Source organism: Arvicanthis niloticus, chromosome X (genome assembly GCF_011762505.2).
Source record: "Arvicanthis niloticus isolate mArvNil1 chromosome X, mArvNil1.pat.X, whole genome shotgun sequence".
NCBI classification, from domain to species: Eukaryota; Metazoa; Chordata; class Mammalia; order Rodentia; family Muridae; genus Arvicanthis; species Arvicanthis niloticus.
In genome coordinates, this window is record NC_047679.1 from 75895889 (window position 1) to 75923761 (window position 27873).

The following is a 27873-nucleotide window of genomic DNA, read 5'->3' on the forward strand; positions in this document are numbered from 1 at the left end:
AGAACCACCAACCAGGGAATGAGCATGGGCTGGACCTAACTGCTGCCCACTCCCTGTACATTGTAGCAGATGTGCAGCTTCATGCAAGGCCCCAAATTACTGGAACAAGGGCTGTCCCTGAATCTGTTGCCTGCCTATAGATCTCGTTTCCCTAACTGGCAACCTTGCCTGGCCTCAGTCAGAGAGGATGTGCTTAGACCTGTAGTGACTTGATGTTATAGAGGTGGGGGTGGGAGTGGTGGTGGTGATACCTAGGGGGAGGTTTCTCCATATCTGAGGAAAAAGGGATAGAGGAGCTGGGGGTGGGGGGAGGTTCCGTGTGAAGGGAGAACTGGTAGAAAATGGAGTGGTGATATTCCGATGTAAAATGTATAATAAATAAATAAAGATGAGGAGGAGTTCTTAACTGCTGATCTATCTTTTCAGCTCCTCTAGTATGTTGCTTTCTGCCTACTATTGCCTTAGGCTAGTAGGGAATTTAAATAGGTAGCCAAGTACTGCATAGTCTTTGGGAAAGAACATGTGTTTCATCTGTAGGGTTTTCTTTGTTTTATTTGTTTCTTTGTTTAGTATTAAGTGCCCTTCTATTTCCTGTTGGGGCAAATTTAGTTAATAGATTGACAATTTTAATGTTAGTAGAGAACTCGGATTGAGCTGAATAGAAACAAAGTGTACCAATGTTTATGTGCCCAATGTCATTCAGAGAGGTTCTAAAAACAATACAGATATGTGAAGAGAGTATCATAGGCCAGACATACAGGACTTTGTCAGGAAAGGAAACAACTCAGAAACTAATAGGGAATCAGGATGACTTTAAAAAAAAATGCTGCTTTGATATTTTCATGACCAATCTGTATACAACTCATGTTATCATTTCAAAAGAAATGAGAGAAAGAATGTGAGTGTCATTGCCATGGTAATGTAGTTCCTTGTGTCATTTCACTGGGAGGTATATATTTGTTGTCCCAAGTAAGCATTGCTTAGTGAATCATTCAAAAGAGTGGATATAGGAAATAAGGAGCCACCACAATGGACACATTCCAACCATCCTGGAAACCTCAAAACAAAACAGATGAATGTAATCAGCTGGCTAGGATCCAACAATGTGCCTAGCAAACAAAAGCAGCCAATTTTAGAAGTAGCATTAAGGCCCTTATAATTTCAGAGATTATTCCTAGAAATATGACAAGGCATGAAAATTCCGACTCTTTCGCTCCTCCTATCCTCCATTAATTTCTCCCATATGTTCTCTACTATCTATCCTCACAAAGATAAGAGTAAATGAAAATCTACATTAAACAAGAGTTTAAAAATTTTTGAGATGAAGTGATAACTCAATGGTTAAGAGTACTGTCTGCAATTCCTACACTCACCTTACAGCTTACAAATGGTAACTACAGTTACAGAGGAACTGGCATCCTTACAGTCATGCAGGTAGAACACTAATGCACATAGAAATAAATTTTTAAAAAGTTCAAATTTAAGCATAAAGAAAAAGACAAAAAACCCACTACATTTGCTGTTGTTTGTGAACAAAAGATTAAAATATATGCTTAAAGAGGTATCAGTCTTCATTATCTGAGTAATTTCTTACTGTAATAAAACTGCAATAAACCCCTGATGAAATTATGAGAGATTTTCACCTGTGCTGTAAATTTTAAAGAATTCATATGTAATACAGAATACAAGCAAAGCAATTAAAGACCAAACATATAATAATAATGTCAATAACTATTGTTTGCTCACTATGTGTAAGTCTCTATTCTATGTTCATTACAGGTATTTTCTTCAACTTTAAAATATGAAGAATGGAGGCACAAATCAATCAAATAACACTCCCAAGGGCACAGAAAGAAACTGTAGAACTAGACCCCAGTACACATTCTGAGAATTAATATTCAATAGTTATATGCTTATTTGGTAGTTCAAGTAAGCAGTTAGATGCATTATCTAATTTATTCTTATTAAAAACAGTTTATGACTGGTATTATCATTTCCATATTTTTGAGTTGAGGAAATGGATATTCAGGTATTAAGAAGACTGAGACAGGCTGACTCTAAGACAGGCTTCAGACTGGCAGTTCAGGAGACTAGGCCTAAAATTCTGTTTCCCAGAACTCAGCAAATCTGGGCAAGTCTATTACAGGAAAAGTCTCAGGCTGCAGGCAGCCAATCAGAACCTGCTCCATCACCTATCCTGAGGCAAAAGAAGTGAGTCAGCAACAGTTTCCAGGCTTCCCCAAAACAGTTTCTACCCCACCCGACTCCTCCAGCAAAGGTTCTGGAATGTCCCCAGAGCCTTAGCCAATCCCAAAGACATTTACATCCCTCGAAACCTAGTCAAGCAATCAAAATAAATGTCACCTAGTCCACCCTGGAATTCCCATAATTTGCTTTAAGTTAGGCCTGCTTACTCACCTGGGCATTTTCTTCTTGGTAAATGGTAAACCCCCATGTGCTGGACTTCTGCAGAATAAACAGTTCTTTGCTTTAGTATACTATTTGAGTCTGGGGTATCATTTTTGGTGAATCAGAGACCCTTACATTCGGGGGCTTCTCAAGGATTCTCTGAAGACACCCTGTTCTAAATAGTGTAGTGTTTTTTTTCCCATTGGTAAGTCCAGGCACCCACTCAGTTGTCTCTTTTCTTGTCTGTTTCTTTTTCGAGTTTAATCCTGAGACCAAGAGACACAAAGCAGAGTGTATTTTGTCATTCAGCCAGAAGCTACAGAGGATGCTAACAACTCTCTACCAGAAGCAGGAGAACTTGCTAGTTCTCATATGATTTCTGTGGGTCTTTGGACCTCCTGTACACAGGGAGGAAGACCATCTTGAGATAGCTTTTTAATTTTCCTCTCCTTTTACCAGAAATGCAGTCCTGTTTCTGTCTGTGTGTATTTCTGTCTGTGCTTTTTGTCCTCTTATACAAATTTTTCTTTAATTCCTAAGATGGGATAGGCACAGAGTACCCCCACTGGGGCATGGTCCTGAACCATTTTAAGGACACAGAAGAATTGGGTCTGGTTGTTAATCACAGCAAACTAATCATTTTGCAAGAGTGAATGGCCCACCTATAAAGTAGGATGGACCAAAGAGGGGACTTTTCATCTCCCCACCATATATAGGTTGTAGTCTATGAGGCCATGGGCCACTTGGACCAAATGCCATGTATCACTACTTGGCAATCCCTGATTGGATGAGACCTTTTGTCACTGCCCACACCACTCCCTACTCTCCTTTCTCTAAAAGAGTCAGCCTCAGACCCCTGCCTTGTTCCTCCTTTCTGCTCCTGAGGAGGATCTCTGTCCTCCTCTTTAATGTTCTTGCTCCTGTTGCCATTGCCCCTGTCCAGCTGGTGCAGGCAGAGGATGGAACAGTCCCTGATTCTCCTGACTCTCCTGACTCCACTTGGAGCTCTCCTCACATTCAGGCCTATACTTCCCAGAGAGCTACTATGTCTTTACCCCGCTGGTCTACAGGGCCCCCAGATGTCTCCCCAGGGGAGATAGTTCATGACATATATACCATTTGCCAGTAAGGATCTTTACAATTGAAAGTTGCAAAACCCTCCCCCCCATCATTTTCAGAAAGATTTTCAGCTCTCACAGATCTAAATTCAATCATGCTTATTATAAGCCCATCTGATACAACTGTCAACAACTGCTCTAGGTCCTCTTCATGACAGAGAATAAAGAGGGGATCATGGGAACTTGCCAAAAATTAGTTTGGGGAGTGAATGGGCTTCCTACCCAAGTCCAGGCTGATATCAATGCAGCCTTTCCTGTGACTTGATCCAAATGAGATTTTTAACAGTGATGAAGGTAGGGAGAGACTCCGTGTTTACCACCAGATACTGATTGAGGGCCTCTGAGAGGCTGCCAGACAGCCCACAAATTTATCTAAGGTGAGCCAAGTGATTCAGGGAAAGAATGAGAGACCCAAGGAATATCTAGAAAGGTATTCTGAAACTTACAGGACCTACACTCCCTTTGAGCTAGAAGCCAGAGAGCACTAGTCAGCTTGAAACATGGCTTTTGTTAACCAAGATGCTCCTGACATCTCTCAGATGTTGTCATCACAAGATGTGGTTGTCCCAATGAGAGAGATCTGAAAAAACTAACTCTTGGAAGGGACAAGGGTAAGACAGCCCCTACTGAAGGAAAATCTTGTCCCATATTAGAGAGGGACAAATATGCCTATTCTAAGAGGAAAGACTATTGAAAGCATGAGTGCCCTAAAAAAAAAAAATCAAAGAGAGGGCCCAGAGGTTCCAGAATTGGAAGAACTAGATTACTGTGGGTGCCAGGGCTCAAACCCACTCCACAAGCCCTGGATAATCCTAAAGGTGGAGGGAAAGCCAACAGACTTTCTAGTGAGCAGAAAGACATAACATTTTGTTGAAAAACAACTGCTGGAGAAACTGTCAGTTTGAAAACCATGGGTGCAAGAGGCAACGGGCACAAGCCCTGTCCATGGACTACCTGAAGAAATATGGACTTGGAATTAGGATGGGTAACTCAGTCATTTATAGTTATCCCTGTATGTCCATATTCAGTACTGGAAAGAAATTTCACCAAAATGGGAGCCCAGATTCATTTTGGCTCAGAGGAAGTGGAAGTGCTGAATAAGAATAGACCCACCTATGTTCTGACCTTGGCCTAGAAGAAGTATAATTGTTCCCAATTGTTCCCTCAACCAGCCCCATCTTCAGGTCTGTTATTCCAAAGTTTCTAGCAGAAGTCCTTGAGGCAGAAAAACATCCAATGGAACTCACCTGTCTTCAGGCCCCAGCTCTAGACTAATTAAAACCTGGGGCCACCCCAACCTCAATCAGGCAATATCTAATGTCCAGAGAAGCCAGAACATGGATTACCTGTATGTTAAATGGCTCTGGGAATTGGGGATTCTGATTTCTCCTAATCACTATGGAATATCCCCCTGCCCCATTCCTTCTGGTGAAATAGCTCCATTCCAGTGACTTTGCAGGATTTAGGGGAGGTAAATAAGCAAGTGGAAGACATCTGCCCAATAATTCCAAACCTGTATATCTTCCTGAGAAACCTCACTCTGGAGCACACTTAGTACATTGTGGTTCACCAGAAATATGCCTTCTTCAGCCTGCTTCTACCACCCAAAAGCCAGCTTCTATATGCATTTCAATGGAAAGATCTGAAAAAAAAAGGATTCAACAGACAAGTGACTTGGACACACCTACCTGAAGTATTTAAAAACTCAGCCACCATCTTTGACAAAATACTCTGTGAGGATTTGTGTGAGTAGAAATGGGTCCACCCCCACATAACCATATTCAAGTATGTAGATGACATCCTGATTGCGACCTGACAAGGAGACAGGCCAGGAGGTCACATGAGACTTGCTGCAGGAGGTGAGTCAACTTGGCTACAGAGCATCTACTAAGGATGTAGTCAGCTTGAGGTCACTTACCTGAGCTACATACTCAAGAAGGACCAACACATGCTGTTGGATGCCCAGAATCAAACCATTCTTAGCATCCCAGTTTCAACCTGAAGTCAAGCACATGAATTTCTGGGATCTGCTGGGTTTTGTAGACTCTGGGTGCCAGAATTCACTGGGATAAAGAAACTATTATCTGAGATCCCCAGGGGCCAAGAAGATAAAATAGAATAGGACCCCTGAGATGGACATAGCTTTTAAGACTTTAAGAAAAGCTTTATTGGAGGAGCTGGCCCTCACAGATATTCACAAGCTTTCACACCTGTATGTGGATGAGAGAAAGAATATAGCAAAGGGAATATTCACCCAAACCTTGGGACCATGGAAAAGACCTGTGGCTTATTTATTTAAGAAGCTGGACCCAATGGTCAGCCTCCATCCACATCATAGCATCCATTGCACTGCTAATTAAGGATGCTGACAAAATAACTATGGGGCATGAGCTTATTATCACCACACCCTCCATGCTATTGAGGAGACCCTTAGGAATTCACCAAGCCTATGGTAGCCCAATGCCAAACTGCTGTACTTTCAGGCTGTACTTTTGAATTCTCCTTGCATAATATATAACCCATCATCTGCTCTAAACCCAGACACCCTGCTACCTTTCTCATCCTTATATGTGCAGCACAACTGCTCTATAGTTCTGGGGCACATCTAGAATGCCAGACTGGACTTGACTGATATACCCTGGACAGATGCAGAACTTAGCTACTTCATGGACTGGAACAGCTTCATCCAGAAAGGAACAAGGCTGTACCATCCTACTTAAGGAGTTTGCTAAGCAACACACCCATCAGATTCATTAAGCTTCATACCCAGGCCACCAAAACCAGAACAAATTGCTTTGATGGCAAGGTGCAACATATTTGACCTAGACTTGGTTGATCAGATAATCTCACACTGTGCCTCCTACTAGGCTATGAACCCCTCAGACACCAATCAAGAAGCTTCTCCTGGAACCAATCAGGAGACAATGATCAGGGGCTAATTGGGAAATAGATGATACAGAAATAAAATCAGGAACATACCTATATAAGGATCTGCTAGTTTTTAGGATGTATAGAAGCCAGCCCTACAAAGAAGACCACCAAAGTAGTGAAAATGAAGCTTCTGGAAGGTAACATACCCAGGCATGGTTGGCCTACCCTGCTTGGGTCTGACAATGGACCAGCATTCATCTCTCAGGAAACTCAATCTTTCACACAGTTTCTGGGGACCAACTGAAAATCACATTGTACATAGAGACTCCAGAGTTTAGGGCAAGTAAAGAGGATGAATCGAACCCTGAATGAAGCCTTGACCAAATTAACCCTTGTAACTGGTAGTGGATGAGTATCCCTCCTACCTTATGCTTTATATAGGGCTAGCAACACCCCGTATACTTTGGTGCTCACCATCTTTGAGATACTATGTAGGAGGCCCTTTTTCATGCTGGCTAACCTCCATTCTGTGGTCTAAGAATAGCTAAATATAATCAAAACTTATTTTTAAAACACACACTGCTACTCACCCAACACATTTTGAAGCCCTACATAGAGTACAAAAACAACTCTGGCATACTATCTGCCAGGTTTATGAGTCTACCCTCCCCCCTAAACCCCAATGCTTTGGATCAGGTGACAATGTCTAGATTAAGAGACATAACCACAAGACTCTGGAACTTCGATGGAAAAGACCTCACATTGTGATCCTGACCATGCAGGTGGCTATTAAGGCTATCAGGAGAGAGACAACCCAGCAGTTGACTTCCCATGAGGAGACTTTTAGATGAACTGCCATAAGAGCAATGGAAGGTCACTTTTCACACAGCAAGGTCACCCCTCAGTCCACTGATCCACTGAAATTGTGACTCCAGTATTTCTGATCCTGCTTGCTTGCTGTTTATGCTTTGATTCTCTAGCCACTAGCCCCCACTAGCCACAGAATCTAACCTAGCAGATAGTTAATGCTGCAACAGGTAAGACTGTAAGCTCTACCTCCCACTCAGCTCCCCAGGCACCTGATTCCCTGACCTTCATGTAGACCTTTGTGACCTAGTGGATGAGGCATGGGACCCTTCAGATCAATAGCCCTTTTCTGGTTACAGTTGCAACTTACCTGGGGCCAAGGGAACACAAAATCTCAGGCCTTTTGTGTCTGCCCATGGCACTCAGGATCAGGGCTAGAGAACCAAATGAAGAGGACCAGAGTCCTTTTTCTGTGTGGCATGAGGATGCAAATATCCTGGGTAGATAAACTGGAAGTCCCCATCAAAGATGACCTCATCACTGTGACCCGATTTGGAGATACAATAGCCACTCAGAGACAGGTTCTGCATAAGAAAGGATACTTAACCTCCAAAAGAGAGACTCATGGAACTTGTTTTGAGCCCCCTTACTAATGAGGCAATGAGGCAACAACATTATTATTAAATTTACAGTGGGTGGTAAGAAGTTCACTTGGACAGCCTATAAGACCTGCAGACTAAGCCTTTACATATCTGGCTATGATACGGAAATCTTATTAACTGCCCAACTGCTCCAAAATAGCCTTTCCCAACCTATGGTATTCTTAGTACCCAATAAAGTATTATCAAGGATGAATGAAACTCTTCCAAACTCTGCTTCTGCTCACCATTGCTCCCTCATCAGGACCCATCACCTTTTTGCCCAAATGAGATCCCACTTCATCAAACCAACCACTTCCTAAAACTGTTCCATTTTCTGCATTGCCCACTCTATTGCCCAGGTCAGAACCCCTACAATTATTAGAAGTCAATTTCTAGGTTCTCAAATCCTCCAGCCTGTTAACTGTTGGTTATGCTTAAATGCTAAGCCCCCTACTGTGAAAGAATAGCTATTATAGGAGTCTATTCACAGACTACTATGGATGGTATTCAATGTAGATGGCAGCAACCAGATTGAGGTACACTGATCCTATAATCAATAACAGGATAGGAACTCTGCATTGGAAATAAGGTACCTTCAGACTATTCCTGCCTCTGTAATGATACTGTAACTCCTACCATTGCAGAATGCATGCTGCCCCCAGAGAATACACAGAGGTGGTCAAAGAATCTATTGCCTTACTCAGAAAGAGACTACATAAGAGAAGAATAGAAACAGAACAGTCTCAAGGTCGGTATGAGTCCCTCTTCAACTGGTCTCCTTGGCTGACCAGTCCTCTTATCCTACTGATGTTCACCTTCACTTGCAGGCTGTGCATAATCAATGCTTTAGTTAGATTTGTTAAGGAATGGATTTCCACCATTCAATGGATGATTCTCAAGCAACAATACAAACTCAAAGAAACATGTCAAGGATTTGAGATGGCCCATCACTGAATGGGGGCACGAGAGGACTGAGAGAGTCTGACTCCAAGACAGGCTTCAGATTGACAGTTCAGAAGGCTAGGACTCAATTTGTCTCCCAGAACTGGGAAAGTAAATTACTAAAAAAACACAAAAGCAACAGGCAGAGAAGCTGGCCAGCTACCAGAAACTGCCCTGCCACTCAGCCTGAGGGAAGAGCAGTGAGTTGGCAACAGTTTTTAGGCTTCTCCAGCAAAAGTTTTCCCCAACCCCACAGCAAAGGTTTTGGAATATCCTCAGAGCCCTAGCCAATCCCAAAGACACTCATACACCTAGAGTGTGAGCCAACTAATCAAGATAAAGGTCACCTACCCCACCCTGGAATTCCCCTAATCTGTATTAAATTGGGCCTGCTGCTATCTCATTTGAGAATCTCCATCTTGGTAAATGGTATACCACCGAATGGAGGCTAGACTTCTACAGAATAAAAAGCTCTTTGGTTTTGCATACTATTTGAGTCTGGGGTATCATTCTTCAATGAATCATGGAGCCTTACAGTATTAAATGTGATAATTAGAATTAGGTATAAAATTCAATTTACCTATATAGTACATGCTGGTAGCCAATGGAGATGATTACCAATACAACTATGTACTTTATATTGTCCTTCATGTATATCTTGAGTGATATATCAATAAAATGATATATATTAATTATTAGAGATAAGCAAACTAGTGACTTTAATATATATTAAATATATTATATATTTAATATATTGTATTAAATATATATATGTATATATATATATATATATATATATATATATATATATATATATATATATACATATATATAATTCACACAGCTAGGGTCCAATCATGTGCATAATAGCATACAGGTAAAGTTAATTTTATTAAAAGAGGAAACATGAATTGAGTATGACATATTTTACATCTTTTGGCTATGGTTTCACACACACACACATGCACACACACTGCTTAAAATTCAGTTTTTGCTTATGGTTACTCTTAGGATCTCATCATTGGGCCTACTGGCACAAAATAAAGAATTATCAAGCAAAGCAAATGTGGTTGGTACATACTAATGAGGAAATGCAAAGGCTTAAGACAAAGATTCATAAATGTCTTACCCTGAAAGATGAGAGTGGTACTTCCCAAAATCTTCCCTCAGAGTTTAGTTTATGTAATATCTATTTTTTATAAATGATTTATATGGATGATGAGAGGTCACCTACTCACTTTACTATCATTCTAGTATATATTTTTAAATACCTATCATATGTGATGCATTCTTTGGGGCTCTGTGGGTAGAAAGACACAACATACATTTCCTCATTTAAGGTACAATGAGAAAATTATAAATCTAGTAAATAAATAAGTACATGATACATAGATGATAGACGAATACAGTAGGAAATAATAGAATTGAATTGAATAGCATAGAATAGAATAGAAGTAGAGTAGAATGGGAAGACAGAAGAACAGAGGTACATAAATTGGCATTGTCATGGTGAACATGTTTCTTATAGGGGAAGGGGGTGGAAAAGAATCACCTAGCATGAAATAAATTAGTAAAGGTGAAGATTTTATTTTTCACCATGAACAAAGCCGTGATCAACCTCAAAATAACATTTTACTCTTAATAATAATAAATCATTAAAAGAACATTTTACCCAAAATAGTAACAAGTCAGTAAGTAAGATGATCACATCAGTAAATTAGAATTAAATTTCATGAGCACTGTTTGTAAGATAAATTAGGTGAGTCAGGGACTGCACATAGAAAAATTAGTTGTGATAACTTGTGAGAATAGTAGCAGGCCAGGACTGACTACTATGAAAGATACAGAAATACAAAGTAAGATGCAGATGAGTGAAGGGTAAAAATCAGGAGAGACTGAAGAAAACAAAAAGCTATAAAGATGATAAAACCAAAGATTCATTTCTCAATGACTTCAAGGCTAGATAAAAAGATGAGATTATGGACGTGAGTGTCTCTTTGTATGAGCTTTACCTTAGACATGAAGAATTTAAAATACTGGCAACAATGTGCCAGGTCACTGTGTTTACCAGGGAACAATAAATGCAGTAATTATTGTGTTCTTTGTTTCAATATGAGAACCATAATTATCCATGTTATCTGGGTCTGTTTACATGCCAAGCCTTGTATGCAATGCTGACGAAACAAAGGTCAGTTTGGCACAAAATCCTGCCCTTAGAAACTTAGAGACACATAGTAGCTTGCCTGTAAGATGACCATCATTAATTTACTCCCCCTTCACCCCTTTCTTTGTCCCTCCCCTCCCCTCCCCCATGTGTGTGTGTGTGTGTGTGTGTGTGCTATGACTTCATTAAGAAATAACATATGTTCAGACTTTTGAAGTATGAAAGCTGGCTTAATGTTTCCTTCTGTTAGTTTGAAGAGGTGATGCTTAGGAGTTCTAAGGCATTTTAATAAAAATATCTTGCAGTCTTATCTATGTGAGTCTGTGAAAATCCTTTACTCTCTGTAAATTCATGTAGGAAATCTGATTACTTTCATGCTATGAGAAGCTTAAGCCACATGGGAAAACTCCTGGAAAAAATAAAACCTGCTTTAAAAGAGAGAAATTCAAGTATATTTTGGTACACATTGAATTTCAACACTTTGGAGATAGAGGCAGGCAGATCTCTGTGAGTTCAAGTCCAGTCTTGTATGCATAGTGAGTTTCAGGCAAATTGGAACTACATAGTGAGACCTTTCCCTTTAACAAACAAACAAAAACCAAAATCTGTAAAAAGAAAACCAAGAGAAGGAAGCCAAGGAGTGCCAGAACTCAATTCATCTGTATGAAAAAGCTGCAGTGTGGGTGGACCTGGTAATATTGGTCATGCAAACTTATTCTAAGAATGTCAGAACTGACCTATCAAGATGAGCCATTTTACTTTCATTAGAATGAAAACCTGAGATAAATTTATATGCTATTTTGGGAGGTTTCAAATCATGATCAGTTGGGTGAGTTGCTTTTGGTTCCCTGTGTCTAACCAGCATATCACACTGAGGCACATACGGCAGAACAGACTCATTAAGGTTGAGCAAACAAAAGAAATACAAACATATCAGAACCTCACAATTATTTTCAAGATATGCCCTCAGTAGCCTAATGTGATCACCCAGTAGGCTCAAGCTCTTTTAAACAGTTCCCATACCATCAACCTTAGGACCAGGCCTTCAGTAAATGGGCCTTTTGAGAGACATTCTAGATCTACACTGGATCACCAGTGAAGCTCTTAGACAAGCTACTAACCCACATAATTATAAAATATAAACTTCACTAGTACTCATAGTCACAATTGCATTATCAATGTTTTAAGCTACTACACCATGTTCCAGTTTAAGCTATTTCTTAAGTAAGAGTCAGTAACTGGATCAGAATATAGCAACAAACTAAGTGTCACAATGTATTCATAAAGGTAGGCATGTACAAATTAATAATGCTGTATGATAAATTTAATGTCTTTGTCAAGGAGAAAACACATTAAATAGTTATCACAAATGAGACCTTTTTTAAAGGTTGAAGGAACAAATCATTCTAGAAGTCTGTTGAGTAAATGTTAAAGAGATATACTTCACTGGCTTAATTTAAAAGGTTTTCACTTAGTTTCATTTTTGTAATAAATGCAAGCAGTATTCCAAGTGAAATTACAAACTATCATAAGCAGTTAAGGAGTGGAGCTGACTATGGCAATATGAAAGTGTGAATGCCATTTCTGAGTTACATTTCCATTCATTAACAATATATTTGGATGATGTATACAATTTGTGGCAATTTGAAGAAAAACAAGGTCTAAAGAGCTTCAATTAAGTATGTATAAATCATGAAAGTTGTCATTATTTTTCTCAAAATGTGCATATGAGAGGGCAATTCTGTATAGAACATGGTATGATTAGGAATATAGTTGCCTAGCAAACAATATACAAAGCATGGTCAATAAATAGCAAATCAATTCCTTTGTACATACAGGAAGAAAAACATCTTAGCTTCTGTGTCCTTTGTATGTTGACATTTGAGACTAATGGTACAATAAATCAAGTATCACTTTATTACCTTTTACAATCTCATTAGTGGTTCATCTGCAAAGGAACAATGATATATAGTATTTATGAATATTTAAAATGCCAATCTTCACCCTAAAGCTTACCATCAGTGATTTGCTTTACTAAAACAGCACAATTATCTACAAGAATATTTCTAAAAACCAGGCTTCTTTTAATAAATAGTAAGGACATGGGTGTTTTATAAAGTAATCAACAATGTCCCCCCTTTAGGTAATTCTTGTGATAATACTTTAACCTTCATGTAGTAGATTAAAAAAAGGTACAATTGAATTCTGTCTTTCTTTTCTTCCAATTTTATTATGTTTAGTTATTTATTGTATGTTTATGTGTGAATATGATCATACATAGGTGGCACAGTGTGTGTGTGTGTGTGTGTGTGCACGCACACACACGCGTGCACACTCACAGGTCAGAAGACAACTTTCAGGAGTTGGTTCTTTCCTTCTACCATGTGTTTCCTAAGGGTCAAACTCAGGTTGTCAGGTTTGGTGTCAAGTGTCTTCACCTGAGGAAACATCTAACTGGCCCAGTAAAACATTCTTAAGAAAGACAATTCATTAATGTCCACCATTGAGTTTGTCAGCTGCTGTAATGTTTTCTGGAGACACAGGACTCAGGTAAAATGTTTCCTGAAGAATTGTTTAAGCTTATAGTCTTTTCTATTTATTCATGTGTGTGTGTGTGTATGTGTGTGTGTGTGTGTGTGTGTGTGTGTGTCTGTCTGTCTGTCTGTGCCTGTACATGTACAAATGGAGCCCAGATGTCATGTTTTTTTCTTCTTCAGTTTCTCTTAGTTTTATTTTTTTTGAGATAGTGTCTCTCACTGAGCAACTAAAGAGCTATCTAACAAGTCTCAGGGATGTTTCCATCTCCCTTCCTGACCACCAGATTGTAAGTTATTAGTGCATGTTATCATGCTAGACATTTTTTCCTTTTATATGAGTTCTTAGGATATGACCCCATGTTCTTATGCTTTCATAGCAAGCAATCCTCCTCTTAAACATCTCCCAAGTCCTTTATTTCCGTTCTTCATGACTGCATCAATCAACTTTTAAGTGACTTTATAACACAAGTCCAACATATCTGAAGTCATTTAATAATGACCTTAAGATTTTTTTCTTTAGATAATCAAAGATAAATATCTTACCTGAAACTCCTCGAAGCTCTATTTTCTTCTCTACCAATTGTTTCAGGGATCTACTGCGATTGAGTGGTGGCTCTCTTCTGTGTCTCTGTCAATATTTCCTTAAAATTTTCCATTACTTGTGTCAGTCAATTCCCATTCTATCCTTTAAATCCAGACACCTGGAGTTTCCATGTCAGAAACATGAATTGAAAAAATTTAAGTCATGTCAATAAATCATGCTCCATTTAGTTGAAGAAAAAATTAAGGGCACCTGCTTCAAAGAAAAGGCTGAGATACCAAACTATGAAATTATTTTCTACTTCAAAGCCACTATGAATGTGTGGCTGGCTTCACTGCTAATCTGTGATAAGCCTATCTATCTTAGCCATCCTGTGAATTCAAAACCCTTAATCACCATAGCATCTAGGATCTTCAATAAGGAAATGTCAAAGGAAGGAAGTAAAGGGAATCAAACAGGATTGACTGAAGGAAACACATAAACTCTGACTTATATGGAAGACCAGAGAAAGTAAAATGAAAAATGGGAAATAGAAGATAAAAATGTGTTTTAAGGATAGGTTTAAGTGAGACAGATTTTTAAAAGACTAGCCTTAAATTTTTATGTGTAATGCTATAGAACCTCCAAAGTCAACTTTTTTTAATTTTAAAATCTTTATATTTTCATATTCACTTCCAACATGATTCCATTGATGATCTTTTTGCTTCATCTAATTATTCTTCTTAGAAGCCATCTACAGTTCTTAACAGCCCTAACTTCAGCCTTTTAGGACAGCTGGTGAAGACAATTTCTTCCATGTATTCTCTTTCTAGCATCTTCTGTCAGCTGGTTCTTCCTCTTTGTATTCTCAGAGAATACAGAGTCCACTTCTAATCTGCCCATTTTTATATCAATTATCCATATTCACAAACTATTTGTTTCTATTCATTTAAGAAACATTCATTTGGGAATGATGTTCTGGAGTCATATTATGAAAGTATAAGTACTATCATTATGAAATGATACACCATTTTAAGCACAACAATTATTATTAATGGCATGCTTCAAAATCAGAAAACAAAAGGTTTTGAAATACCCCCCACCTTTTTTATAGTTCTTGATCATTTCCAAATAGAGACACTGTGCTCTATAAATAACTTAGGCTATTTGTTCCACAGAGTTAAAAACAAACAAATGAACAAACAAAAACTAATTTCAACTAATATTTTTTACCTGTGGATTAAGTATCTCAACTTAAACTGGATTAATAAATCTAAACTAAGCAAATGGTGCCCCCTGGACAAGAGACTGAGTAAAAATGCTTGTAAGAAGAGTGGTATATATAATGAATGATACATTTTCTTTCAGTAGCCCAGTAAATATCTTACAAATCAAATTTTATGACATGTTTATTATATTTAGTAAATGCAAGTGAGAAAAGAAAAGTGGTCAATGTACTTTTTATGTCTACTGAAAAAGTAGTTCAAGCTTGTAGAGGACATTGTGGATCAGGAAATAATTTACAGCAAACTAACTTTTCTGGGCCTCATATTCCCTTCCTTCAATGTAATCACCATAAAGTTTCATTCTAGTTCTAGTGAGCCAACTCACAAAATTCTACAACTGAATTTTGGTATTAGTGCATGAGTAACTCTAAACCATGTCATCCAGTTATGCTTAATTATGTTCCATGGATTTATTTGAGGACTAAGAATTCTGGGTTTTAATAATTCAACTATGATGAGTTAATAAGGATAGCCACAGGTTCCCAGTTTCACTTTTTAAGATTTTTTTCTCACACCAATAAAAAATGTGCTTATTGTGTGAAAGCAAATATCTCAGAAATTTTTCTAAAATTAACAGACTATTCAAATGTAAACATGAGCAGGAGATTAGAGCAAGCAACAGCCTTATCCTTTAAATCCTCTCTTCTGTTACATATAGATTGCGTTCCATTTTACAACAGTACTGATTACTAGATACAATTTGACTACATATAGTACTCAAACATCCTTATTATCTGGTAGAAATTATTCTGTGTGTAACATCACAGATGCATATGCAGAGCTGGTGTTTGCAATTTTGAAGAAGAAACACAAAGGCAACAATACTGTTTTCATTAAATGAGATGGAACACATAGAACACATTTTGAATGTTAACTGATTGCCTTTTGTAATTAGTGATCATACACAGCAATAAAAAGTGGCCTGACAAATAGCCATATCTAGATTACATAAACTTTCTCCAGTTGCTAAAATATACTGGAGATAATTTGTGGCTCTGTTCTGTAATGAACAAATCCTCTCGTGGCCATTTCAATCTGTTTTCAAAATGTACCCTTACTCTCTGCCTTTTGCCATTTTCAAACACTTTATTTATTTATTTATTTATTTATTTATTTATATTTATTTATTATTTTTTATCTGTATGTGCTCAAGTGGCATAGATAGGTTCAGGTATTTTTGGTGGTTTTGCTTTCTTTCTGTCAAACCTGTACCAAGAAATCAGTCAGTTTCATTTTCTTTCCCATAAACAGTGGGAAAATTTAAAGCAGCATAGTCCTCTTCCTTTTTTTGCTGCTACATCTGTGAAATAACCCTGCTTTTCTCCTGCTCCTTTAGCTCTGTTCTGCCATTAAGAGATAAGTACATACTTTCAGGCTGTGTTGGACTGATCACTTGATGCCCTGGAAGTTCAATAAGAGAACTTCTTAATGAGAGACACAACATCGATCACAAAAGGCGGTGTTCCCATTCCTGTCCATCCCAAGAGTTGCAGATGACGTTATCCAACCAAGAGCAGGTTGATAAGAGGAATGCATAGCATATTCAGTTAATAAAAAATTTTGCTTGACAAAATAGTCTTCAGATTTATGATGCAAAGAGCCTGGGTGAATTCTCTGTTGTCTGACTTAGGTTAACTGAAGCAGTGTCAGTACTATAAAGGTAGATTGGAAACCAACAACATGATCTAATGAAAATATTCTAAAATTCAGCAATGCCTGCCTGTGAATGATCTTCTTGTTACCCGTGTATAGTCTCCTTTTCGTCCATGTAAGGAATAGGTTTGTAGAAGTAGGGTCAAACATTTTTCTCTATGGCCTGCTTTATGAGAACCCAGGAAAGATTAGAGTAATTTTTGTGCTTTCACACCTCATTTAAATAAGAACGGGTTCTAATTCTGAAGGCCTGCCTTGGGAATAGAAAATAAAATAAAAGGGTAGAGAAAAGCACAGAAAAATTTCGTTTCTTGGGCTACTTCTGCAGATATCACTTGTGGATAACCTGTCCTCCAGGCCTCAAGAGGAGAAAAGAATCAGCAAAAATAGCAATGATAAGACTTGGTTCATTGGCATATTGTGATGACTAGTGAAAAAGTCTCTTTGTTTGATCAAAATTTAGCCAGGGTTCTTCACTATACCCAGGTCCATCATTGTTCTTCGTTATAAAATTTAAAATTCAGTCAAAAAACTCTACTGATTCGGGGATACCTGATACTTGATAACTGAATATCTGCTCGGGTTCTACATCCTGCATAATATCCAGTGGAATGTCTGATCTCTCAGGGCTATCTTCAGCAACAATTCTGCTATGTCAGTTTAGCTGGGATTTCTTTAATGGTCTTTCTTAAATAATGTTCATCTACTGACCTCAATTCCACCTTGCCCTTTGACTAAATAATCCCAACTTGTTCAGGTTTCATTTAGAGTTTAGCCTTGTCACTTTCCTATCCTTGAAGGACTCTCTGTTCCAAGCCTCATTTCCATTGTATTGCCATGATAATGACCATGATGAAAGCATCCTAGAATGAAAAAGGTTTCTTTCACATTACAGCAAGTGGTCAACCATGAACAGAAGTCATAGCAGGAACTTGGAAGCAAGAACTGAAGAAGAAATTATGGAGGAGTGCTGTTTACCAGTTTTCTGTTCATGGCTTGCTTTGTTTTACAAACCAGGACCACTTGCTAAGAAGTGGCACCACCCACAGGGTCTGGTCACTCCCACATTAATCACTGATGGAAAAAATGCCCCACAGACATGTATACAGGCCAGCATGATAGAAGCAATTCCTGAATTGAAATTCTTTTTCAGGTGAATCTAGCTTATGTCAACTTGACAAAAAATAAACCAGTACAAAATCTATCTCAGTAGTTCTGAATGTCTTCTATAACGTGTTTTTAGCATGTACCAATGCATATTGTTTTCTTTCATTAAATTTGTTTTAAAAATTATTGTATGTGTTTTGCGTTCTTGTGTATCTATGTACCACACATGCTGGTGCTTGGAAAAAATGGTGAGCCTCCATGTGGGTTCTGGAACTCGAACCTGGGACGTTTGCAACAACATCAAGTGTTCTTAACCACTGAGACAACTCTATTCTGCATATTCTTTACTTTACCAAACTTCCTGCCACAGAATATGAACTAAAAACTTACCCATTGTTAATAGTGAGTATGCAATATTATCCAAATTTTATATTTACCCACTAAAAATAAATTTTTATCAACAAATTATTCATTTTGTCTCTTATATATTTACCTCTATCAGGGTTATACTTAGATCAAATAGTAATTAATTTTCTTTATAAAGCTACATGTATGATTGCCCATTTGCTAAGATATTAAATGTTATTAACAACAATTGTTAAAATATTCTTGAAGACATGCTATATCTTAACATATATTTTTCAAGTAGATTTCATCTTTCCAGCCTACCCAATAAAAATTTCAATAAATCTTTGTTTTCTCTTTTATTTTCATTTGAAATATAACACAATTTTCTAGACAAATGCCTTCAAGCACAACTATCTGAAAGAGACAATATACTCAATGGAGATAAATGGAAAGGAGTTGCCTCCTATATAAAAATGAGAGAAACCGTGTTTGTTCTTTTATTCCTTCCAATTCTTTTTGAGACTAGTAATGCATATGTATGACAGCTGGCTTGCACAGTAACAGTTTTAAATATTTGTATTCTCAATCTCATTTTACAGTTTTTACAATTTTCTGACCTCCCCCCATTTTAATACCATGGAATTCCTCTGTGAGGAGCATCAACTTAACTCTCTGCATAGATGCAGCTATAACAATGTAAGACCAATATCTGCAGTGAAATTTTCATAGGGGCTCTTATCAATTTTGTTAGAGAGATATATATGATACACCATTTTATCATAAATTTGTTCTTGCTCATTATGAATTATTTTGTGTTTCTTGATGACTACTGAAAAGTTAAATGACATAAAAAATCCCAGTTATATAGGGAATTAGATAGTTTTTTTTTTCATTAAGATGAAATTATTTGAACGATGATCCCTGAACCAAGATTTTTAAATAAAATTTTATTGTTATAGATAAATGGACATTTGTCAAATGATTATTAAGCTCTTTAAGAATAGGAAGAAAAATGATGAATCCCTTATGAAAGAATTGATATTTTTCTTGTTTAAACAACTCACATTCATCATTTCCCCGATTCTACTACAGCTGCTTCCTAGTTAATGTGCCTTTGAGTTTGGACTTTTTGCTTAGCAATTTTATCTATCACATAAGACGAAGGAAATAAATACTTGTATAGAGACAATGAGTTCACTAATATTTACATTTATTTTCTTCCTTCCTTTCTCTTGGAACTCTAATTTGTTAACATATAGTGAAACTTTCAAATGATTCTACAATGCTCTCTGCATCACAATGAATCAACAGAATTTTAGGCATTCTTTCCTCTACATAATTGAAATCCTTTATTAATGGCAACGATGTAGGACAAAGAGAAAACCAATACATAGCATTTTGAAGAGGACAGGGGCAATATATGCTTATTGATAACAAATTAGTACAGATAGACTAGCATTTTAACAAATGATTCCATGCAAGGAATATGTGATTGAACTTTTAGAGGTGATGCCATCGTTTCCCAAATAAATTCTTATTGTGGTAATTTATTTTCCTGACACTTCAATTGACTTCTGTGGCTTCAAATTGATATATCTTTGTAAATTTATTTCCATCGACATTTTCTTTTTAAATTAAAATATAAATATCTTTGCATGTTTGCTGAGTTTAATTTGTACTCTTAATAAAAAACAAGTTAGCCTCAATTTTAAAACATTTACTATATAACTAAAACTTAAAAATTAGTTTGACACTTAATGAAACAATAGCACAATTGCTTCTTTAATTGAATTTGGTATTTCTATGATAATAATTGAACATAATTAAAAACCTTTTATAGGAAAGAAGAAAAATATACATTATTAACTCACATTCAACTATTAAGGGCAAATAGACATAAATAGTGATTTTATATTGCTTTATTAACTTTTTACAAGTTAAATTTAAAATCCAAATTACTCTAACTTTAAAATTGATTAAAATATTTTAATCAATGTCTTTCAAAAGGATTATTAGGATATCATAGAAACAGCCTTGACATTTTCTTTATAAAGCATATTTTACTCCTCAACCTATTTAATTATTGGGTAGAATGACATAAAAATAACTCAATGATGATTCTAACAGGGATAAATATCTTTTAAAATATGAATATTGATAAAGTAACATATTAAATGACAGTATTAAAGACCCAAAATGATACTCCCTGGAAGAGCATAAGATAGATTATTCTTCCTATATGAACCCATGTCATGTTTATGATAGCATTTTTGTAGGGGAGTATTCTGTCTCAAATGTTCCTTCATCATCTAGATATAGTTTTCTAATTAAACAGTAATGAAGATACACACAGGAACAAGAGATAGATTCTTGTGCCTTAATTCATATGGTTTCTCTCATGTTTTATTAATAATGTATAGAGAGTGCTTCTTGTCCTAACTTTCTGCATTTCCATGTTATCAAAGGAAAGAACACAGCAGGAATAATAAAATGGCTCCAGGACCTCTCCAGTTACCAGTTGGCTATCAATCTTCATCTTACATGGGAAAATCCCCCTAAACTACAAAAACAAAAAAACAAAAAAAAACCCACAAATTTAAAACAAAAAAACCCACAAAAAACGTAATTTCTTATAAGAAAAAAAGATTACAGTTTAGTAACACTATCCTATCACTTATTAGCTTATGGAGATTCATTTCAGTCTACCAAGCTTTTCCATTTTATTCATTTTTGTGCATATTATTTTTTTTCAAATTCCTTACTTGCTAGCAGTACTTTATATCTCTCCTTTAACAATGCCACTTCTGTACATGTTTTAAAGCTATAAAACATTTTAAGAGAAAAATGTCACTATCCTATGTTCAGGTTTTGGGATGCTGGAATCAGACTACTCCAAGGAGGATTCCCAGCAGTGATAGACAGTATACATTTCTCCATCTTTCTGTGGAAGGCATGCTAATGTTCACCCAATTCTCATGAAGAAAAGCACTTAATTTTTCATGCTTGCTTTTCATTGGTAGAATTCCAACTTCCTCTCTATATTCTAAGGGGCTGTTGTATTAAGTAAGTCTGTTCACCATTAGCCCAAAAAGAATTCAATGATATATAACCTCTCAGAAAATAATGAGGCCAATTGAGTCATACACAGTTTCCTTGTACCTCAAGCTAATCCTGATAGAAATCCTACAATCTACTATCCACTATCCAGAAAAGCAACATTCTAAAAGTTTACAGCTATTTGCGCTGCTAGCTCATATTAGTATATAATCCATAATACTTTTATAAAGTTAAAAAGAGCCACAAGCTCTTCTCCATTTTTGTCTCTGTAGTTCTTTCAGAAAAGAACAATTATGGGTCAGAGTTTTGACTGTGGGATGGCAAACCCATCCTTCACTTGATGCCTTGGAAAAGGAGGTCCAGTAACAGGCCCAAAATTGGATCCTGCTCAAGGAGAGGCCCCAAGGCCTGACATTATTACTGAGGCTATGGAGTGGTCACAAAACAGAACCTATCATGGCTGCCCTCCTAAAGACACAACAAGAAGCTGAAAGAGTCAGTCACCCAACCAATGGACAGAAGCTACTGACCCTTGCGGTTGAATTAGGGGAAAACTGGAAGACGCTGAGGAGGAGGGCAACCCTGTAGGAGAACCAGCAGTCTCAATTAACCTGGACCCCTGAGATCTCTCAAACACTGGACCACCAACCAGGAAGCATATACCAGATGATATGAGGCCCCCAACACATATACAGCAGCGGACAGGTGTGGGTTCAGTCAGAGAAAATGCACCTAACCCTTAAGAGACTGGAGGCCCCAAGGAGTTTAGAGGTCTGCTGGGGTGGGGGCTGTGGGGGTAGGGACATCTTCATGAATACACGGGGCAGGGAGGAGTTATGGGATGGGGAAGAGTCAGAGGGTAGATGGGGAGGGGGATAAAATCTGGAGTATAAAAAAATATTAAATAAAATTTTAAAAAGGAGCAACAAAATATATTTGACCCCTTGATATTACTTCATATATATATATATATATATATATATATATATATATATATTCTTAATTACAAAAATGCATAAATATAACAGAAAAACAAAGCTACAGAAAGTTATGGTAGAGATCGTTACAAATTATTTACTCAATCACAATATACATGCAAGTTAAACTGTACAGATTGAGTCTCCTGTATTTATATGAAAAAAAAAAAAAAACATAAGTTTTAAAGAGAGCAAAGGGTTGCACATGACTAAAGGGACAGGAGAAATGACCTAATTATTTTTTATTTCAAAATATTAAAATACTATTAAAATCATTTTTTCTTATAATACTAGTGATTAAAGCCAGGGAGAAAGTGAAAAAGGCCAGAGAAGGTCTTGAGAGAAAACAAAGAAAGAGAAAGATGAGAGCTGGTACAAGAATTGGTTTTCAACCTCTCCATGATTGTCAACCCTACTTCCTTCCATCTTGGGACCATTAATTGGGTTATTTTTGCTTATTTCTTTTGGTCCCTGGGCCTTAAATAGGCTGACTAACTTTGTGAAACACAAGATAGATAATCTGATAGCAAAATCTATTCAGATACATTGTCATAAGTTAGCTATGGGGGACCATGAGACTCAAGATGAGGTTGTTACTCTATCCAGTGTTGGGGCCCAAGCTCGAGTCCCTGTTCAGGCGCCAAAATAAATGTTGGGGTCCACACTAGTCCCACGTTGGGGCGGCCAAAAAATGTCTCGGCCTGAGCAAAATGTTGAGGCCTGGGCCGACCCACGTTTGGGCGGCCACTGTATCCCGGCCCAAGCTGCTGCTCCGGTCTGCAGGTCGGGGTTCAGCAAGATTGAGGGTGAGGGCAGATTCTACCTAATGTCTGATGTGTATGAATCTCTCTCTCTGGTCTGATGTCTGGTTCCGTCTTCTATAGTCTGATTCTAAGCCACGCCTCTAAGTTACACCTTTAATCATGCCCTTAGGTCTTGTCTCTAACTCTGATCTCTATACTTCTAAGTCACACACGTTTAATCTCACACACTTTTAATCTCAAGGTATCTAAACCAAGATTATCGGAGTGTTCTCTGCTGTTGTAGGCTATTGTAATTCAAGTCTCATGTCATGGTATATGGCTCAAGATGGCTGCAAAGCTGATAGCCGCTTTCTGCTAAAAGTCGGCCCCCAACAATCCAGGGTGTTCCCAAATCCCATCTCCACCCAACCAAAAAGAGGGGACTTCCACCCCTAGACCAAGCAGAGAGGGGACACCCAGAACCCCCTCTGTCTGGCGATCTGAATTCTTGCTAAGGCTGCGAGGCTAAGCACTGCAAGGGAATATAAAAAAAAAAGTTAAAAATATGTTTCTGGGTTCCCTCTGGGACAAGCCTGACTGCATAGGGGTTGATGTCAGAAGTATCCCCTCTCCAGGAAAAAGACATCGGGATGGGTATGGCCCTCATGCCTCACTGAACAACGACAGGAGGACTAGAGCCATTACAAGGTCCCCTTTAATTACTGGAGGTCAGGCCTCTATCCCCGCCTTGGCAAGATTAGAATCGCCATAGCCCTTCTATACTTGGAGAAGGGAGGAGATGTCAGGGGCAGCCCTGCTTATATACTGAAGGCCTAAAACCAGACATTAGCCTAAAATCAGCAATAGGCCTGACTTACATGCCTGCTAACACAAAGTCTTGGGTCTCTATGGTAAAAACACTGAAACAGATGGCTATAAACTATTGTAAACAGGCAGCTTCTGTGGAAATCTACCAGCCTGAGTAATCATAGACCTGGTAAATAGGCAGCCTTTGGTAGATAGTACCAACTTAGATAAGGACAAGTGAATCATAGGCAGAGTTATAGTGACCTGACCCCTGAACCTTCACCCAGCTGATACCCTGTTCTGAAAGATATCTGTACTCCCCCTGAACACCTATGCTCCTGTGTCATCCCCTTTCCCACATCTTGTATTTTTGTGTTTATAACCCCCATGTTAAAAGTAAAATTATGATTTGATAAACACACACACACACACACACACACACACACACACACAGACACAGTGTTCCCTGGTTCTGCTGACTTAGCTCCTGACAATCTATTTTCTTGTTCTCAGAAATACTTTGAATTATAGAACGTTATTGTGTTTTTTGATAGTATGCTGGGTAAAATAATCTTTATTGATCTCATTTTAAACATCAAAGTTTGTAGTGAGTTAAAATGTCCTTTAATATAATTATAGGTCATATTTATTTTCATATTGTAAAACGTTAGTTAATCTGTTGAACATTTTAAAAAACTGGATTCCTTTTTGAGAATTTCATATATGAACACTGTATTTACATAATTTTCCCCTTTCTCTCCTTCCTCCCACTTTTCCCAACCCCCCATAATTTTTGAATACACCTTATTGTTTAATTATCATTTATATATGTATACATGTATAAGTATATATGTTTATACAAATATTGATAAATAAAGCATTTTGGGAAAAAAAAGCCAGGGAGTTTTGAGTGTTAGATATCCTCAGATCTTATCTATCTGTCTGTCTATCTATCTATCTATCTATCTATCTATCTATCTATCTATCTATCATTTATCTACAGAAACTCAATAATTATGAGGCAAATTATGGTCTCAAGTTGTAATTCTCTGTCTCATCCTTCTTATGAGCAGTGATTACAAGGATAAATGTTCATATCAAGTAAAAAATGTCAAAAAGGTTTAATTATGTATGTTCTATGATAAACTTCAGACCCCAGGAGCTTTGTTTAGCTTGTTCTCTCATAATTTTTATTACTCTTTTATTAAAGATTTAATTTATGCTTTAATTTTATGCCTGTTCTCTCTCTCTGTCTCTTTGTCTCTCTCTGTCTCTTTGTCTCTCTCTGTCTCTCTCTGTATCTTTCTCTCTCTGTCTCTCTCTCTGTTTCTCTCTCTCTCTCTCTCTCTCTCTCTCTCTCTCTGTGTGTGTGTGTGTGTGTGTGTGTGTGTGTGTGTGTAACAAGTCTAACAAGTCTGAGTAGAAGGCAGTAGAGAGCATTGTATATTCTGGAACTGGAGGTACACGTGGCTATTAGGCACCAAATGTTAGAGCAAGAAAGCAATCCCAGGTCCTTTATAAGAAAGCAAGTTCTCTTAATTGTTGATTAATCTCTTCTGACACTATAGTGATAAGGTAGTAGATCTTACAAAAAATCTAAGAAATGTAAATTACAAACTACCAGGAGAGTATTTTTTCAGCATGTGACCTCTGATTTACACTATTTCCTAGTCATAGGTTCTTTTCCTCTTGCTTTCTTATACATACATCTCAGGACAACCTGCCCAGAAGTTGCACAGAGCTCCAGTAGCCTGAGGCCTCTTATCTCAATCGTTATTGAAGAAAATGCCCCCACAAACTTGGCTATAGGTCAACCTCAGGGAGGTATTTTTTTTTCCAACTGTAATTTTCTTTTCCCAAGTGGCCCGAGTTTATATCAAGTTGAAAAAAGTATCAATATAATATCTATGAATACATCTAGAAGAATAGCTACAGACAGTCGCTGTAGAATATACATGGTCTTCTCATTAACTAAAACAGTATTTCTTACAAATAATTCTAGCTAGTTTATATCTGCTGTGGAGGGATAAAAAAGAGAGATGGAAGGAGGGAGAGAGACATAGAGAGAAAGAGAGAGAGAGAGAGAGAGAGAGAGAGAGAGAGAGAGAGAGAGAGAGAGAGAACAAACACTTGTCACTTGTGCATGTGCCCTGGGCCAGAGGACAACATAGGGTATTTTGTTCTATCATTCTGCACATTATTCCTTTGAGAATGGGTGTTCTTTCTCCACATCCTAGCCAGGATCTGCTGTCACCTGCGGTTTTGATCTTAACCATTTTGACTGGTGTGAGGTGGAATCTCAGGGTCCTTTAGATTTTCATTTCCCTGATGACTAAAGTTGTTGAAATTTTTCTTTAGGTGCTTCTTAGCCATTTGGTATTCATCAGTTGAGAATTCTCTGTTTAGCTCTGTTCCCCATTTTTAATAGGGTGATTTGGTTCTCTGGAGTCTAACCTCTTGAGTTCTTTGTATATATTAGATATTAGGCCTCTATTGGGTATTTGATTGGTAAGGATCTTTTACCAATTTGTTGGTTACCATTTTGTCCTATTGACAGTGTCCTTTGCCTTACAGAAACTTTGCAATTTCATGAAGTCCCATTTGTCTATTGTTGATATTAAAGCATAAGCTACTGGTGTTCTGTTCATGAACTTTTCCCCTGTGCCTAGGTATTTGAGGGTCTTCCCCACCTTCTCTTCTATTAGTTTCAGTGTACCTGGTTTTATGTGGTAGTCCTTGATTGACTTTGACTTGAGCTTTCTACAGGGAGATAAGAATGGATCAATCTGCATTTTACTACATGCAGGCAGCCAGTTGAACCAGCATCGTTTTTTTGAAAATGCTGTCTTTTTTCCCCTGGATGGTTTAGCTCCTTTGTCAAAGATCATGTGATCATAGGTGTGGGGGTTCATTTCTAATTCTTCAATTCTATTCCATTGTTCTACCTGTCTGTCACTGTACCAATACCATGCACTTTTTGTCACTATAGCTCTGTAGTACAGCTTGTGGTCAGGAAAAATGATTCCCCCAGAAATTCTTTTATTGTTAAGGGTTTTTAACTGAATTCACTGAGCCTACAACTAGGCTATTGGCCAATAATCTTCAGCAATCTTCCTGTTTTTTTCTGTCATAGATCTGAGGTTATAGGCAGGCACATAGCTATACACAGGCATTCTTTTATTCATTCATATTCTCTCTCTCCACAGTTCTGTTTCCTTTATATAAGTACTGGGACCAGAATTTAATTTCTCATGCTTTGCCAGTAAGTGTCCTTACCCAGTGAGCCAAATTTTCCAGCCTTATTGATTAACGTGTCTTTTTTTTCTGTTTTTTACTGTTGTATTGATCAGACCCACATTATGTAACTAAGGTAGAGATGTTTGTCTATTTTACAAATAAAAACACTCATATCAGAGAAGAATGTTTTGTTTAAGGACAGAAAGGCCTTTGTTGCAGGGAGTAAACTAGCCACATGATGCTATTAGTCTACACAGGTCTTCTTTTCTTTGTCAACTTGAAACATCTGCATAAATCTGAATATATTACAAATAAATATAATGTTTATAAATTGTTTATCTGCTCATAAAATAATGGCTTTCCTTCACCTTAATATTTGCACTTAAAGATGATTATCTTGTGCTACTATTCAATACTTTGAGCATTATCTATTAATTAACTACCAGTCATATTTCTGTATAATTTTATGTACTGTATTTTATTACATCATTAGACTCTATTTTTACATTCATAATTGCTGATAAGTGCTAAAATGTTTAATGTGAAATGAGAATTTAGTCATTAAAAATGGATAAAATCTTGGAGGCAGAATGTTATGTAATTATTTCACTTGTGGATTTTAGATAGATAACAAAGATCCAATTAAAAT